Source organism: Xenopus tropicalis, chromosome 8, assembly GCF_000004195.4.
Source record: "Xenopus tropicalis strain Nigerian chromosome 8, UCB_Xtro_10.0, whole genome shotgun sequence".
Classification (NCBI taxonomy): Eukaryota; Metazoa; Chordata; class Amphibia; order Anura; family Pipidae; genus Xenopus; species Xenopus tropicalis.
The window spans coordinates 10,371,693-10,387,650 of NC_030684.2; positions in this window are offsets into that span (position 1 = coordinate 10,371,693).

Here is a 15,958-nt window from a genome sequence, read left to right on the forward strand (position 1 = left end):
AAAGATGACTTATAATACAAGTGTTACGCAGGTTGGCACATCTGCATAGTCAAATTATTTATCTGTCTTATTATTTCTTAATGCTAATAAGAGCTGCCATAGAGTTGCTTAAATGAGTTCATATGAAGTAAACTAAGAGCAAATATGACCATAAAACTGTCAGAATGATGGAATCACTGAGCTATAACATTTAATGATATAGAGAATATCCTTTTGTCTTCTTGAAGGAAAGCTGTACATAAAACATGTCACTGTGCAGCTTTGGGGCCCTCCTGCTTCAATGTGAGTTAAAAAAAAACTCATTGCTAAGACTTGTTTCAGTCACAGTTTCAGGGTTCCCTGCTCAGCCATAATATAACTGCTCCCATTTTGGGTTTGGCCCTACAGTCTCTGCCCTATATAACTGCTCAGCCCATTCTCTCCCTCTCTCTGCACCTCAGCAGGTTTTCCCGCTCTTTTTGGGACAAACCAAAGCTGCAGTTCAAGGCATGCCATACTGAATTGGATCAAACCAAGTTTGGAATTCAATAGGCAAGGCATTTTGGCCGACAGTTATTGGGCTTCCCCAACACTTAGCTACAAATGTAATTGTGTCTGTTACTGGGCAGCGCTGATATCACTGTGACCCAGAGTTATTGGGCCCTGGTTAGTGCCGGGCAGTGTTACTGGCTCAATATCCACATAATCCATAACCCCACGTGCATGAGGAGGGGAGGTCTATGTGTACATATGAGTATCACTATACATTATATAGAGGGAGTATACTGTGACTGGGTAGGAGTTGTACTGCGCCATCTTGTAGATCTGAGGAAGGAGTCTATAGGCTATACAGGCCCATAGGGTCACTAAGGGAGGAGAGGAAAGTAAGTGAGGGCTACAGTGCTCATGGGAGTTACATATATATATATATATATTAGAGTGGATAACTATGGGACAAACCCCACTCAGTGACTGGTTTAGGGACATTAGGATTAGCTTTAGTGTCAGGCTGAGAAATGAAGGTTATTATCTATGTATTACAAAAGCAGTGTTGCAGAGGAAGCCTGTGTGGCAGTCCAGCACAGTGAGAGCAAAGGGCAATGGCACCCTGTGGCATTTATTAAGGCTACTGGTTGGCAGCAATAAAAATTGTCAGGAATTGCTCATAAACTGCTGCTCATAGGAGATTCCCACAGAGATAGGTGGGGTCATACATCATCTCATTCCCAAACTTTATTAATAATGATTATTGTTATTACTGATAAAGGGCCAACATATTCCTTAGTGCTGTACATTTGGGTGTTTACATATAAATATATGACCAATACAAGAGGTAAAGCAGGGCCTGCAGTTGACAAAATTGAGATATCATGAAGAGTCACAGGGAAAGAGCTGAGCTGTCTAAACTGAATGCTTGTGGGGAGGTTTCCCCATATCCACCAAGTTAAAAGAAAAATGCCTGCTAATCCCAGGGTTCCCTCAGTGGGATGCATCAACAGCCCCTACTGAATCCAAGGGAATCAGGCCAATGCCACTATAAATGCTGTGTGCCGGCAGTGACACCATTCCAATAAAGTGCAGGGGAAACAGCATGGGATTTGCTAAAACAGACAGCAATATTCAGCAGTATTGGAGTATTGCTCAGTGAAGTGACTGTATATTGCTGTAGGACTGGTGCTCCAGACATTAAAGGGGAACTAGGCTGCAAAAAAATTAATATGTTGCAGAATATGAAAAAATAAACATTTCTCTATATACATTCAAATAAAAAATCTGCCCATTTTTGCCTTTTATTCCCACTTTCCCATTGCTCTGTTCCTGGGCTTTGGTCACATTTTTAACAAGGGCACCAGTCCTCCATCCACAGTGGCACAATTTTAACCATTTCTCTCCTGCGCTGTAGCCCTTAATGGGAAAAATATAGCGCAGGGCAAGTGCCTTATATAATCTGACACATACTTAATCTCTTTAAAACCATAAAGATATTTTATTTTATTTGAATGTAAATTAAATAGAAGAAAATGGTTATTTTTCTTTATATGATTCAATGCAGTTCATCTTCACTTTCAGTCCCCTCCAATCAGAAACGTTCCTGCATAGGACTCTGTGCCTGGGTTATATCGCACTACCCAGGAAGGGGTCTTTTTGAGATGAATGCAAATTTTACTGACTTTACTTACCCTTTAATTGTGAGATTTGGTGCAGATACAAAAATCCAGCAGGAGGTGCAGAGCACACCATTGGCAGACGCAGGCTAGCCCTATCCTGGCACACAACAGGGGGTACTTAATGGGCCCAGTTGCAGCCTCAGTCCTTGCCACTCCTGGCACAAACTGAAGGAGTCTGGGTCGAAGGTTCTGATGTCACAAGTGCAGAAGGTACCAGGCCCAGGCCTGCGACCCACCCGAGTTGTAAAGTAAATTAGCAGCCTGACCCTATAGGTTGAATTATTATTTGGTGTTCAGCAGAACAGATTTTAGGCAGAAGTAAAACAAAACCAGCAGACAGGGCTCCTTAATTATTATCTGTATTTTATATTCAAAGAGGGAATAAATATAATTACATTTAACCAGTGTGCAGATCTCCCTGTATATATACACCTTATCATTAGGGCTGCCACCTCACCCCTTTAATACCGGCCACACATTGAATCCACATCCTGCATGGCTAATTAGAAATTCATTTAGATGCATGGCTGCACATAAATTAATTCAGTCTGCATCTTAATTGATTGCTAATTAGCTATGTAGTATGTAAATGTAATATGTGGTTGGTATTAAAGGGGTGGGGTGGACATTTAAGTTTATTTCCTTGACACAGAAAAAGAAAGTCCATGGAAATGCTGTTTCCTATTGCAATAAATACTGCAGACATTATTGGCATTGCTGGCAGGGTCGGACTGGGGGGCGCAGGGCCCACCGGGGCTCCCGCCCCAGCGGCCCTGCAGGTGCCCAAGCCGCGTCCCCTAACCCCCCCCCAGGGGCCCCCCTAACCCCCCCCCGCAGGGCCCCTGCTTGACGTCCTCCCCGAGCGCGTATAAATTGAACGTGTCAGGGCAGGAACAGTCAGAAGGGGGAGCGCTGGCAAAGGTCGGACTGGGCCGCTGGGGCCCACTAGGGCCGGGGCCCACCGGGATTTTTCCCGGTGTCCCGGCGGCCCAGTCCGACCCTGATTGCTGGGCCTGTGTGGCTGCAGTGGGATTAGAGTGTGAGCCCCGCTAAAGCAGAAAGCTTTCTTAGTAAAGTGCTATGGAAAATGCTGAGACTCTAGAAGAAATCAAACACATTTTAAACACTATTTCTATAAGATGTATGACATTCACCAACATTTTGTGTGGGCCATCTTGCTTTATGGCAGGGATTCTGTGTATCCCCTTGGTACCAGAGTGACTTTCTCATAATGTACATATACAGGAGCAGACATCCTTTGTCAGAAAGGTTCTTCTCATTGCAGTTCTGTGTGCTGCTTGGGTTGTTAGAAAGGCCCATTACACTCTTCCATCACCCTTAACGGTTGAATGCAGAGGATACACAGAATTAATACTGTAACAATACTATGCTGCCGTAGTTTTATAGTATCTCTCTGTACAGGCTATGAGCAAACTTAGGAGGCTGTTCCTGCTTAATTGTGCTTAGTACAGGGGGATCCCTATGTGCCATAGTTTTATGGTATCTCTCTGTACAGGCTATGAGCAAACTTAGGGGGCTGTTCCTGCTGAATTGTGCTTAGTACAGGGGGATCCCTATGTGCCATAGTTTTATGGTATCTCTCTGTACAGGCTATGAGCAAACTTAGGAGGCTGTTCCTGCTGAATTTTGCTTAGTACAGGGGAATCCCTATGTGCCATAGTTTTATGGTATCTCTCTGTACAGGCTATGAGCAAACTTAGGGGGCTGTTCCTGCTGAATTGTGCTTAGTACAGGGGAATCCTTATACTGTCATAGCTTTATGGTATCTCTCTGTACAGGCTATGAGCAAACTTAGGGGGCTGTTCCTGCTGAATTGTGCTTAGTACAGGGGGATCCCTATGTGCCATAGTTTTATGGTATCTCTCTGTACAGGCTATGAGCAAACTTAGGGGGCTGTTCCTGCTGAATTGTGCTTAGTACAGGGGAATCCCTATGCTGCCATAGCTTTATGGTATCTCTCTGTACAGGCTATAAGCAAACTTACAGGGTTGTTCCTACTGAACTGTGCTTAATATAGGGAAATTCAGTGAATTTTTGTCGCTGGTTTGCAAAGCAATTTGCCAATGACAAGATTTTGCAGTGAATCCATGCCTGGCAAAAAATTTCACTCAGCACTACCTATTCGTTACAGTGACAAAGTGCTTGCTTGGTATATATGTGTTATAAGACAAAGCATTTCTGGGGCCTATTTTGATGGGAAAAGTAACTGATTCTATATGTAAATAAATGGAAAGAAGGGATCATAATGGATAAGTAAAATATAAGAAATGTTTTACAATAAAGGAATGCCTTTGTGTAGCAATGGGGAACACAAAGGGGGAGAGCACGTTATGGAGCAAAACCAGCAGGGATGGGGCAACAGGAGAAACTGAACAACAAAACAAGTATAAAGGAATGTTTTGTGTGCACAATTCTGAGCTATTTATAGAGAAAATATAAATAACCTTATCTCTGTGTATACAATACAATGATCTGGTTGACCAGTGTCATTTTTGTAATACAAAAGCTGGTCAGATTGCATAATATCTGACGGATCGTCCCATGGTCTGTGTGTCACAAACGGAAATTCCATTTCATGTATGATATAAATGTAAAAATTCTTGCCTGATTAGCTGTTCATATATAGCCAGAAAACACTTCCTTGTAATTTATGTTCCCATTTTATTTCCTTTTTGGTACTGCTAGAACTGTGTGCTGCTGGGGGGAAAGCTAAAGACCCTCTTTGAGGTGTCTCTTCCACCCAGGGTTTCATTGGTTATACAGGTATAGGACCTGTTATCCAGAATGCTCGGGACCAAGGGTATTCCGGATAGGAGTCTTTCTGTAATTTGGATCTCCACATCTTAAGTCTACTAAAAAATCAATAAAACATTAATTAGACCCAACAGGATTGTTTTGCATCCAATAAGGGTTATTTATATATTTGTTGGGATCAATGACAAGGTACTGTTTTATTACTATAGAGAAAAAGGAAATCAGTCTATGGGAGAGTTTTCCGTAATTCAGAGCTTTCTGGATAACAGGTTTCTGGATAAGGGGTCCAATACCTGTAGTAGGGAGAGATCTTGCCTACAGTAGCAGTGGGGATAATAGCCTCTGGGAAGGGACTGGGGCTGTGGGATAGCAGGTATAGTAGGGAGAGATGGTGCCTATAGTAGCAGTGGGGGGATAATAGCCTCTGGGAAGGGACTGGGGCTGTGGGATAGCAGGTATAGTAGGGAGAGATGGTGCCTATAGTAGCAGTGGGGGGATAATAGCCTCTGGGAAGGGACTGGGGCTGTGGGATAGCAGGTATAGTAGGGAGAGATGGTGCCTATAGTAGCAGTGGGGGGATAATAGCCTCTGGGAAGGGACTGGGGCTGTGGGATAGCTGGTATAGTAGGGAGAGATGGTGCCTATAGTAGCAGTGGGATAATAGCCTCTGGGAAGGGACTGGGGCTGTGGGATAGCAGGTATAGTAGGGAGAGATGGTGCCTATAGTAGCAGTGGGGGGATAATAGCCTCTGGGAAGGGACTGGGGCTGTGGGATAGCAGGTATAGTAGGGAGAGATGGTGCCTATAGTAGCAGTGGGGGGGATAATAGCCTCTGGGAAGGGACTGGGGCTGTGGGATAGCTGGTATAGTAGGGAGAGATGGTGCCTATAGTAGCAGTGGGATAATAGCCTCTGGGAAGGGACTGGGGCTGTGGGATAGCAGGTATAGTAGGGAGAGATGGTGCCTATAGTAGCAGTGGGGGGATAATAGCCTCTGGGAAGGGACTGGGGCTGTGGGATAGCTGGTATAGTAGGGAGAGATGGTGCCTATAGTAGCAGTGGGGGGATAATAGCCTCTGGGAAGGGACTGGGGCTGTGGGATAGCAGGTATAGTAGGGAGAGATGGTGCCTATAGTAGCAGTGGGGGGATAATAGCCTCTGGGAAGGGACTGGGGCTGTGGGATAGCAGGTATAGTAGGGAGAGATGGTGCCTATAGTAGCAGTGGGGGGATAATAGCCTCTGGGAAGGGACTGGGGCTGTGGGATAGCTGGTATAGTAGGGAGAGATGGTGCCTATAGTAGCAGTGGGATAATAGCCTCTGGGAAGGGACTGGGGCTGTGGGATAGCAGGTATAGTAGGGAGAGATGGTGCCTATAGTAGCAGTGGGGGGATAATAGCCTCTGGGAAGGGACTGGGGCTGTGGGATAGCAGGTATAGTAGGGAGAGATGGTGCCTATAGTAGCAGTGGGGGGATAATAGCCTCTGGGAAGGGACTGGGGCTGTGGGATAGCAGGTATAGTAGGGAGAGATGGTGCCTATAGTAGCAGTGGGATAATAGCCTCTGGGAAGGGACTGGGGCTGTGGGATAGCTGGTATAGTAGGGAGAGATGGTGCCTATAGTAGCAGTGGGATAATAGCCTCTGGGAAGGGACTGGGGCTGTGGGATAGCAGGTATAGTAGGGAGAGATGGTGCCTATAGTAGCAGTGGGGGGATAATAGCCTCTGGGAAGGGACTGGGGCTGTGGGATAGCAGGTATAGTAGGGAGAGATGGTGCCTATAGTAGCAGTGGGGGGATAATAGCCTCTGGGAAGGGACTGGGGCTGTGGGATAGCTGGTATAGTAGGGAGAGATGGTGCCTATAGTAGCAGTGGGGGGATAATAGCCTCTGGGAAGGGACTGGGGCTGTGGGATAGCAGGTATAGTAGGGAGAGATGGTGCCTATAGTAGCAGTGGGGGGATAATAGCCTCTGGGAAGGGACTGGGGCTGTGGGATAGCAGGTATAGTAGGGAGAGATGGTGCCTATAGTAGCAGTGGGGGGATAATAGCCTCTGGGAAGGGACTGAGGCTGTGGGATAGCAGGTATAGTAGGGAGAGATGGTGCCTATAGTAGCAGTGGGATAATAGCCTCTGGGAAGGGACTGGGGCTGTGGGATAGCAGGTATAGTAGGGAGAGATGGTGCCTATAGTAGCAGTGGGGGGATAATAGCCTCTGGGAAGGGACTGTGGCTGTGGGATAGCAGGTATAGTAGGGGGAGATGGTGCCTATAGTAGCAGTGGGGGGATAATAGCCTCTGGGAAGGGACTGTGGCTGTGGGATAGCAGGTATAGTAGGGAGAGATGGTGCCTATAGTAGCAGTGGGATAATAGCCTCTGGGAAGGGACTGGGGCTGTGGGATAGCAGGTATAGTAGGGAGAGATAGTGCCTATAGTAGCAGTGGGATAATAGCCTCTGGCAAGGGACTGGGGCTGTGGGATAGCAGGTATAGTAGGGAGAGATGGTGCCTATAGTAGCAGTGGGGGGAAAATAGCCTCTGGGAAGGGACTGTGGCTGTGGGATAGCAGGTATAGTAGGGAGAGATGGTGCCTATAGTAGCAGTGGGGGGATAATAGCCTCTGGGAAGGGACTGGGGCTGTGGGATAGCAGGTATAGTAGGGAGAGATGGTGCCTATAGTAGCAGTGGGGGGATAATAGCCTCTGGGAAGGGACTGGGGCTGTGGGATAGCAGGTATAGTAGGGAGAGATGGTGCCTATGGTAGCAGTGGGGGATAATAGCCTCTGGGAAGGGACTGTGGCTGTGGGATAGCAGGTATAGTAGGGAGAGATGGTGCCTATAGTAGCAGTGGGGGGATAATAGCCTCTGGGAAGGGACTGGGGCTGTGGGATAGCAGGTATAGTAGGGAGAGATGGTGCCTATAGTAGCAGTGGGGGGATAATAGCCTCTGGGAAGGGACTGGGGCTGTGGGATAGCAGGTATAGTAGGGAGAGATGGTGCCTATAGTAGCAGTGGGGGGATAATAGCCTCTGGGAAGGGACTGGGGCTGTGGGATAGCAGGTATAGTAGGGAGAGATGATGCCTATAGTAGCAGTGGGGGGATAATAGCCTCTGGGAAGGGACTGGGGCTGTGGGATAGCAGGTATAGTAGGGAGAGATGGTGCCTATAGTAGCAGTGGGGGGATAATAGCCTCTGGGAAGGGACTGGGGCTGTGGGATAGCAGGTATAGTAGGGAGAGATGGTGCCTATAGTAGCAGGGGGGATAATAGCCTCTGGGAAGGGACTGGGGCTGTGGGATAGCAGGTATAGTAGGGAGAGATGGTGCCTATAGTAGCAGTGGGGGGATAATAGCCTCTGGGAGGGAACTGAGGCATTCTCCAAATAATTTTATTATAATAAGGTTACAAATGTAGGGTACCAGCCATTCAGTCATTATTTCAAGAATAAAAAAGGAAGCAAATACATGTTCATCCCAAATCTTACCCTAAATGTCCTTCATGCTGGGTTTTCAGATATACATTATCTAAAAGAGCAAATAGGAATTCTCCATTCATTTATCCCAAATACGCTTTCAGACTAAAACTGCCAGTGTTCCATGCCCCTCCCAGGGGGCCAGACCCACCGTTTGGAAACCACTGCTCTAGACCAACAGACCAACGACCAATTTTTATGGCAGCACTAGACCCACAAGCTAAAGATCATCTGCTTTCTAGCATAAAACTAGACCAGCAAACCAATAATTACCCAACAATGATTTCCAGTTTTGTAGAATAGCACCAAACCCAAAATCCAATGATCAGCTGATTTTGAATACAGTGCTAGATCAACAAAACAATGATTATGGGTTTTGTGTAACAGAACCCACAAACCTGTAGTTGCTAATTATCTAAGATGGCATTAGACAATCTGATTACTAATGCAGTCCTAGCCCAACATACCAGTGATTGCCAGTTTTCTAACATAGCATTATGTTAGAAAAACAATAACTATAATTACTGTCGGACAGCATCAAACCACAAAAAAACTGATCACTATGTGCTAGATCAATAAACCAATGATTACCAGACACAAGACATATAAACCAATAGTCCCCAATTATCTAAGATGGAACTACACCAACAGTCCAATGATCAACAGATTTCTAATGTATACCTAGGCCAACAACCAATGATTCTAGCATAGACCCACTAACCAATGGTTACCATTAGTACAACATCAACCTCAAAATACCCAAAATGATCAGCTGAATACAGTTCTAAATCAACAGATTTCAACAATGGCACAATTTCCCCCAAACCAATAGCTGCCAGTTATCTGAGATGGCACTGAGTGTCAACTGCATTCTAATGCAGTCCTAGACCAACAACTAATGATCCTAGCATAGCACTAGACCCACTAACCAGTGATTGCCAGTACTGTGAGACAGCTTCAAACCCAAAATACAGTGATCACCTGATTTTGAATACAGTAAATCAATAAACCAATGAATACCAGCTTTCCATGATGACAAAACAAGACCTGCAAGCCAGTAGTTGACAAAATCTAACATGGCACTACACCAACAGTCCATTGATCAACAAATTTCTAATGCAGTCCTAGGCCAACAACCAATGACTCTAACATAACACATGCCCCCCAAACCAATAGTTGGCAATGATCTAAGATGGAGTCCAATTATTAACTGATTTTTTAACACAATGCTAACCCAACAAACCAGTGGTTGGCAGCTTTCTAAAACAAACCAATGACTGATATGTATATTGGAATAGCACCAAACCCATGACTTATGACCATGACCGCATTATAGTTACATAGTTACATAGTTACATAGGGTTGAAAAAAGACCATTGTCCATCAAGTTCAACCCATCCGAGTAAACCCAGCACACAACCTATACTAACCAATCTATACACTCACATACATAAACTATATATATACAACCAGTAATACTAACTGTAGATATTAGTATCACAATAGCCTTGGATATTCTGCTTGTTCAAAAACTCATCCAGGCCCCTCTTAAAGGCATTAACAGAGTCTGCCATTACCACATCACTAGGAAGGGCATTCCCCAACCTCACTGCCCTCACCGTGAAAAACCACCTACGCTGCTTCAAATGGAAGCTCTGTTCCTCTAATCTATAGGGGTGACCTCTGGTGCGCTGATTGTTTTTATGGGAAAAAAGAACATCCCCCAACTGCCTATAATCCCCTCTAATGTACTTGTACAGAGTAATCATGTCCCCTCGCAAGCGCCTCTTTTCCAGAGAAAACAACCCCAACCTCGACAGTCTAACCTCATAGCTTAAATCTTCCATCCCCTTTACCAGTTTAGTTGCACGTCTCTGCACTCTCTCCAGCTCATTAATATCCTTCTTAAGGACTGGAGCCCAAAACTGCACTGCATACTCAAGGTGAGGCCTTACCAGGGACCTATAAAGCGGCAAAAATATGTTCTCATCCCTTGAGTCAATGCCCTTTTTTATACAAGACAGCACTTTATTTGCTGTAGTAGCCACAGAATGACACTGCCTGGAATTAGACAACTTGTGATCTACAAAAACCCCTAGATCCTTCTCCATTAAGGATGCCCCCAACACACTACCATTCAGTAGATAGTTTGCGTTTATATTATTCCTACCAAAGTGCATAACTTTGCACTTGTCAACATTGAACCTCATTTTCCAGTTTGCTGCCCAGTTTTCCAATTTTGTCAAATCGCTCTGCAAAGCGGCAGCATCCTGCATGGAACTTATAGTTTTGCACAATTTAGTGTCATCAGCAAAAATAGAAACAGTACTCTCTATGCCCACCTCCAGGTCATTAATAAACAAGTTAAAAAGCAAAGGACCAAGGACTGACCCCTGCGGTACTCCACTAACCACACTGGCCCAATTAGAAAATGTTCCATTTACCACCACTCTTTGTACTCTATCCTTCAGCCAGTTTTCTATCCAATTACAAATATTATGTTCTAGGCCAATATTCCTCAATTTGATCATTAACCTTCTGTGCGGTACTGTATCAAACGCTTTAGCAAAATCTAAGTAGATGACATCAACTGCCATTCCAGCATCAAGGTTCCTGCTCACCTCCTCATAAAAGGCAACTAAATTAGTCTGGCAAGATCTGTTACGCATAAAACCATGCTGGCACAAACTAATAGTATTGTGAACTGCAATGTATTCAACTATCCTATCCCTTATTACCCCTTCCAGAAGCTTTCCTACTACTGATGTCAGACTAACAGGCCTATAGTTTTCAGGCTGAGAACGGGATCCCTTTTTAAATAACGGCACCACATTAGCAATCCGCCAGTCTCTCGGCACCATGCCAAACCTCAACGAATCCTGAAAAATTATGTGAAGAGGCTTGGCAATCACAGCGCTCAGCTCATTTAATACCCTGGGATGAATCCCATCCGGTCCTGGACCTTTGTTTACCTTTACATGTTCAAGTCTCTTTTGAATTTCCTCCTGAGTGACCCATGCGCCAGTAGCTAAATTACTAGCACTGGGTATATTAAAAGGGAAGCCTTCATTATCTGGCTCCTCAGATGTATAGACAGATGAAAAATAAGAGTTCAAAATTTCAGCTTTTTCCCCGTTCTCATCAACCAACGTACCTCCCCGTGATAATAAAGTTCCCACCCCTTCTTGCTTCATTTTTTTACTATTCACATAATTAAAAAATAATTTTGGATTCTTTTTACTCCTAGCTGCAATATCCCTTTCCATCTCTATTTTAGCTTGCCTGATAGCTTTTTTGCTGCTTTATTTGCTTCCTTGTACCTGATGAAAGTTTCCGCTGTCCCAGCTAACTTGAATGCTTTAAAAGCACGTTTTTTATTACCAACCTCGACCTTAACTCTTTTATTCAGCCATAAGGGTTTTGCTTTGCGATGCCTCTCCTTGCTTACAAGGGGAATATACTGTTGTGTATACCTGCAAAGCAATGTTTTAAAGATGTTCCATTTTCCTTCTGTGTCTAACCCCATGAAAAGCCTTTCCCAGTTGACACATTGCAGAGATGCCCTTAAACTGGCAAAGTCTGCACGTCTAAAATTGAGCGTTTTAGTTACTCCCTTATAGAGCTGTCTCTGTAGCATTATCTCAAAGGAGACCATGTTGTGATCACTGTTCCACAAATGCTCACCCACACAAATGTTAGAGATAAGTTCAGTATTATTAGATATTACCAGGTCCAAAATAGACTCATTCCGAGTAGGTTCTTGAACCGCCTGAAATAAAAAGTTGTCATTTAGCATATTTACAAACCTACTAGCTTTTCTGACTTAGCCACCCCATTACTCCAGTCAATGTCCGGATAATTAAAGTCCCCCATAATAACAACTTGACCCAATTTTGAAGCCTCCTCCATTTGCAAAAGTAGCTGGGCCTCATCCCCCTCATCTATACGGGGTGGTTTATAGCATACACCAATGATCATTTTCTTTGTGACCTTCAGCCCTACTGAAATTTCTACCCAAAGAGATTCAACGTTTTCATTGGTAATGTCTTTATTACATGGCTTTAAATCTGACTTTACATAAAGACAAACCCCTCCACCCTTTTTAATCCCTCTGTCCCTCCTAAAAGCGTATACCCATTTAAATTCACTGCCCAGTCGCATTTTTCATCCCACCAGGTCTCAGTGATACCAATTAAGTCATAATTTTCAATACATGCAATAGCCTGCAGCTCCCCTATTTTTCCCGACAAGCTACGCGCATTAGCCAGCATGCAGCGGAGATTACTACTTCTTCCTCTACAGCTTACATTAGCTAAAGGACAGTTAGAGCTAAGGTGAAAATTAGTCTGTTTCCCTTGTAACAATGGAAGCTCCTTATCTGATAAACTATATGCCCCCCTCACTCCTCCCCCACAACCCTTTACTGGTCCCACTGCCCCATCTACACTAGCTCTCCCATAAGAATCTAGCTTACCAACCCCCCCCTTGTCTAGTTTAAACACTCCTCCAGCCTCTTAACCATTCTCTCCCCTAGCACAGTAGACCCCCTTCCATTGAGGTGCAATCCGTCAGGGCTGTATAGATTGTACCCCAAAGAAAAGTCAGCCCAGTGCTCTAGGAACCCAAACCCTTCCTTCCTACACCAAGACTTTAGCCACGCATTTAGCTCCCTAAGCTCCCGCTGTCTCCCTAAACTAGCACGCGGCACCGGCAAAATTTCCGAAAAAATTACATTGGAGGACCTTTGCTTAATTTTAGAGCCTAGATCCCTGAACTCACTCTTTAAGGTCCCCCACCTACCGTTCATTTTGTCGTTAGTACCGATATGTACCAAGACAGCCGGGTCATGCCCAGCCCCTCCCAATAATGTGTCGACCCGATCAACCACATGCCGAACCCTGGCACCAGGAAGACAGCAAACTGTCCGGTTGAAGCGATCCGCTCGACAGATTACCCTGTCCACTTTCCTAATGATTGAATCCCCTATAACCACCATCTGTTTAGGCCTAGCTCTGCTCTCCTCCCCACCACTACTAGAGAAACTGGTCTCCCGGCTGTTAGAGAGATCAGCCTCATCAAGAACCGCCAGTCCAGAGTTCACACTCCCATCTTCTTCACACAATCTGGCAAATCTGTTGGGATGCGCAAACCCTGGAGCAGCCTCCCTTTTTCTTTTCCCCACACTCGATTTTCTAACTGTCACCCAGCTTACTGCCCTATCATCCTTTCCTTGCTCCCCTCCCCCCATACTATCTGACCCCGCTAGTTCTTGTTCAGTTAGCAAGAGACTTCTTTCAAGATTGTCAATAGAACGCAGTGTTGCAACTTGTTCCTCTAGTGCTCTAACGCGAGCCTCTAAAGTGGCAACTCGCTCACATCCACAACAGAGGTATGCACTTTGGAACTGTTGTTCCACAACTGCATACATGCGGCAGGCTGTGCACTGTGTCATACCTTCAATGTTGCTGCCACTCATTCTCCCAGTTACAGAAACAGTTAAACAAAACATGATGACCATGCAGTACTGTATAGTGGTTATTATCTAGCTTTAGAGACAGAGACAATGAATTTACATCAAACACCAGGACTGTGCATATTGTATTCTTCCTAACACCATAACACACTACAAGGCCTTCCAGGAGCTCATTGATCTGCCATTGAACAAATACAAAAATAAACCCCTACTCGTCTGAGCTCTAGAGCCCCTCCCCTCTGTACAGTTTGCAAAATGATCACTAACGTATGCCAACCCTGTGACCCAGTGGTCACCAGTTATCTGAAACTAGTGGACATTTTCTAATGGGACATAAATTTAGGAATACCACGCTAGCCCTATAATCCAGCGGTGACCTCTTCAATAATTACAGTATGAGCCCCATAAATTCTAAAATAGTACCATCATCCAGTACTATGGACACAGAGCTAGACTCTCAGTAGAGGGTGAACAAAAATCCCTATACATGGATAGGGGTACAAGAGTAAAATAGCACCCCTTAAAGACACAAAGTAGATGCAGTCTAGTACTGGACCTATAATACAGAGATTTTCTAATACTAGATGCATCAAATGTTTGAGCATCCTGAGGAGAGGGAACCTATCCAACTCATACAAACAAGGTCATGGGATCAGAAGGCAGCGTGTCCTCATCATTCTCTTCATCGGAGCACCTATAAAATACATTGGCACCAACGGATTCTGCTACTGTGCTGCATAGTGCCGGACCCTAGGGAACCCTTCATTCTACAGAGCCGTATAGTTTTTAGTGAGCTGCACTGAAAGTGATCTTACTCTGTGTGGTAAGTACTCATAATTTACATATTTGCTAAACAGGAGAAGAAGAGTTACCTGTATTTGGGAGGTACCTAGTCTGGGTGTATAGCTTAATTGCTGTAGATCGTAAAATCTATGGCACCACAACTTACCTGCTTCTCTCTGTGTGGAATTCTATGAGTAAGGCCCCAGTGGTTGCCTTTTTTCTTACTCACTACAAAAGTTCATTGCTCCCAAAATGGGTGGAAGCCTCCTAAAAGGAGACTCATTGCATTTTGGATTAGGTACCTTGGGTACCCCTGGAACAATAGCAGGGTAACTGTTACCCCAATGTTTCTATATATCTGTAACCTTCTTATGGGCTAAGGGGGCCCAGCCTGAAGGCCAGTTAGGGGGGGGATTTGGGGTGAGTGCTTATTTGTGCCCTGGGTACCCCTGGAACTATAGCGGGGTGACTGTTACCCCAATGTTTCTATATATCTGTAACCTTGTTATGGGCTAAGGGGGCCCAGCCTGAAGGCCAGTTAGGGGGGGATTTGGGGTGAGTGCTTATTTGTGCCCTGGGTACCCCTGGAACTATAGCAGGGTGACTGTTACCCCAATGTTTCTATATATCTGTAACCTTGTTATGGGCTAAGGGGGCCCAGCCTGAAGGCCAGTTAGGGGGGGATTGGGGTGAGTGCTTATTTGTACCCTGGGTACCCCTGGAACTATAGCAGGGTGACTGTTACCCCAATGTTTCTATATATCTGTAACCTTGTTATGGGCTAAGGGGGCCCAGCCTGAAGGCCAGATAGGGGGGATTTGGGGTGAGTGCTTATTTGTGCCCTGGGTACCCCTGGAACTACAGCAGGGTGACTGTTACCCCAATGTTTCTATATATCTGTAACCTTGTTATGGGCTAAGGGGGCCCAGCCTGAAGGCCAGTTAGGGGGGATTTGGGGTGAGTGTTTATTTGTGCCCTGGGTACCCCTGGAACTATAGCGGGGTGACTGTTACCCCAATGTTTCTATATATCTGTAACCTTGTTATGGGCTAAGGGGGCCCAGCCTGAAGGCCAGTTAGGGGGGAATTTGGGGTGAGTGCTTATTTGTGCCCTGGGTACCCCTGGAACTATAGCAGGGTGACTGTTACCCCAATGTTTCTATATATCTGTAACCTGGTTATGGGCTAAGGGGGCCCAGCCTGAAGGCCAGTTAGGGGGGAATTTGGGGTGAGTGCTTATTTGTGCCCTGGGTACCCCTGGAACTATAGCAGGGTGACAGTTACCCCAATGTTTCTATATATCTGTAAACTTGT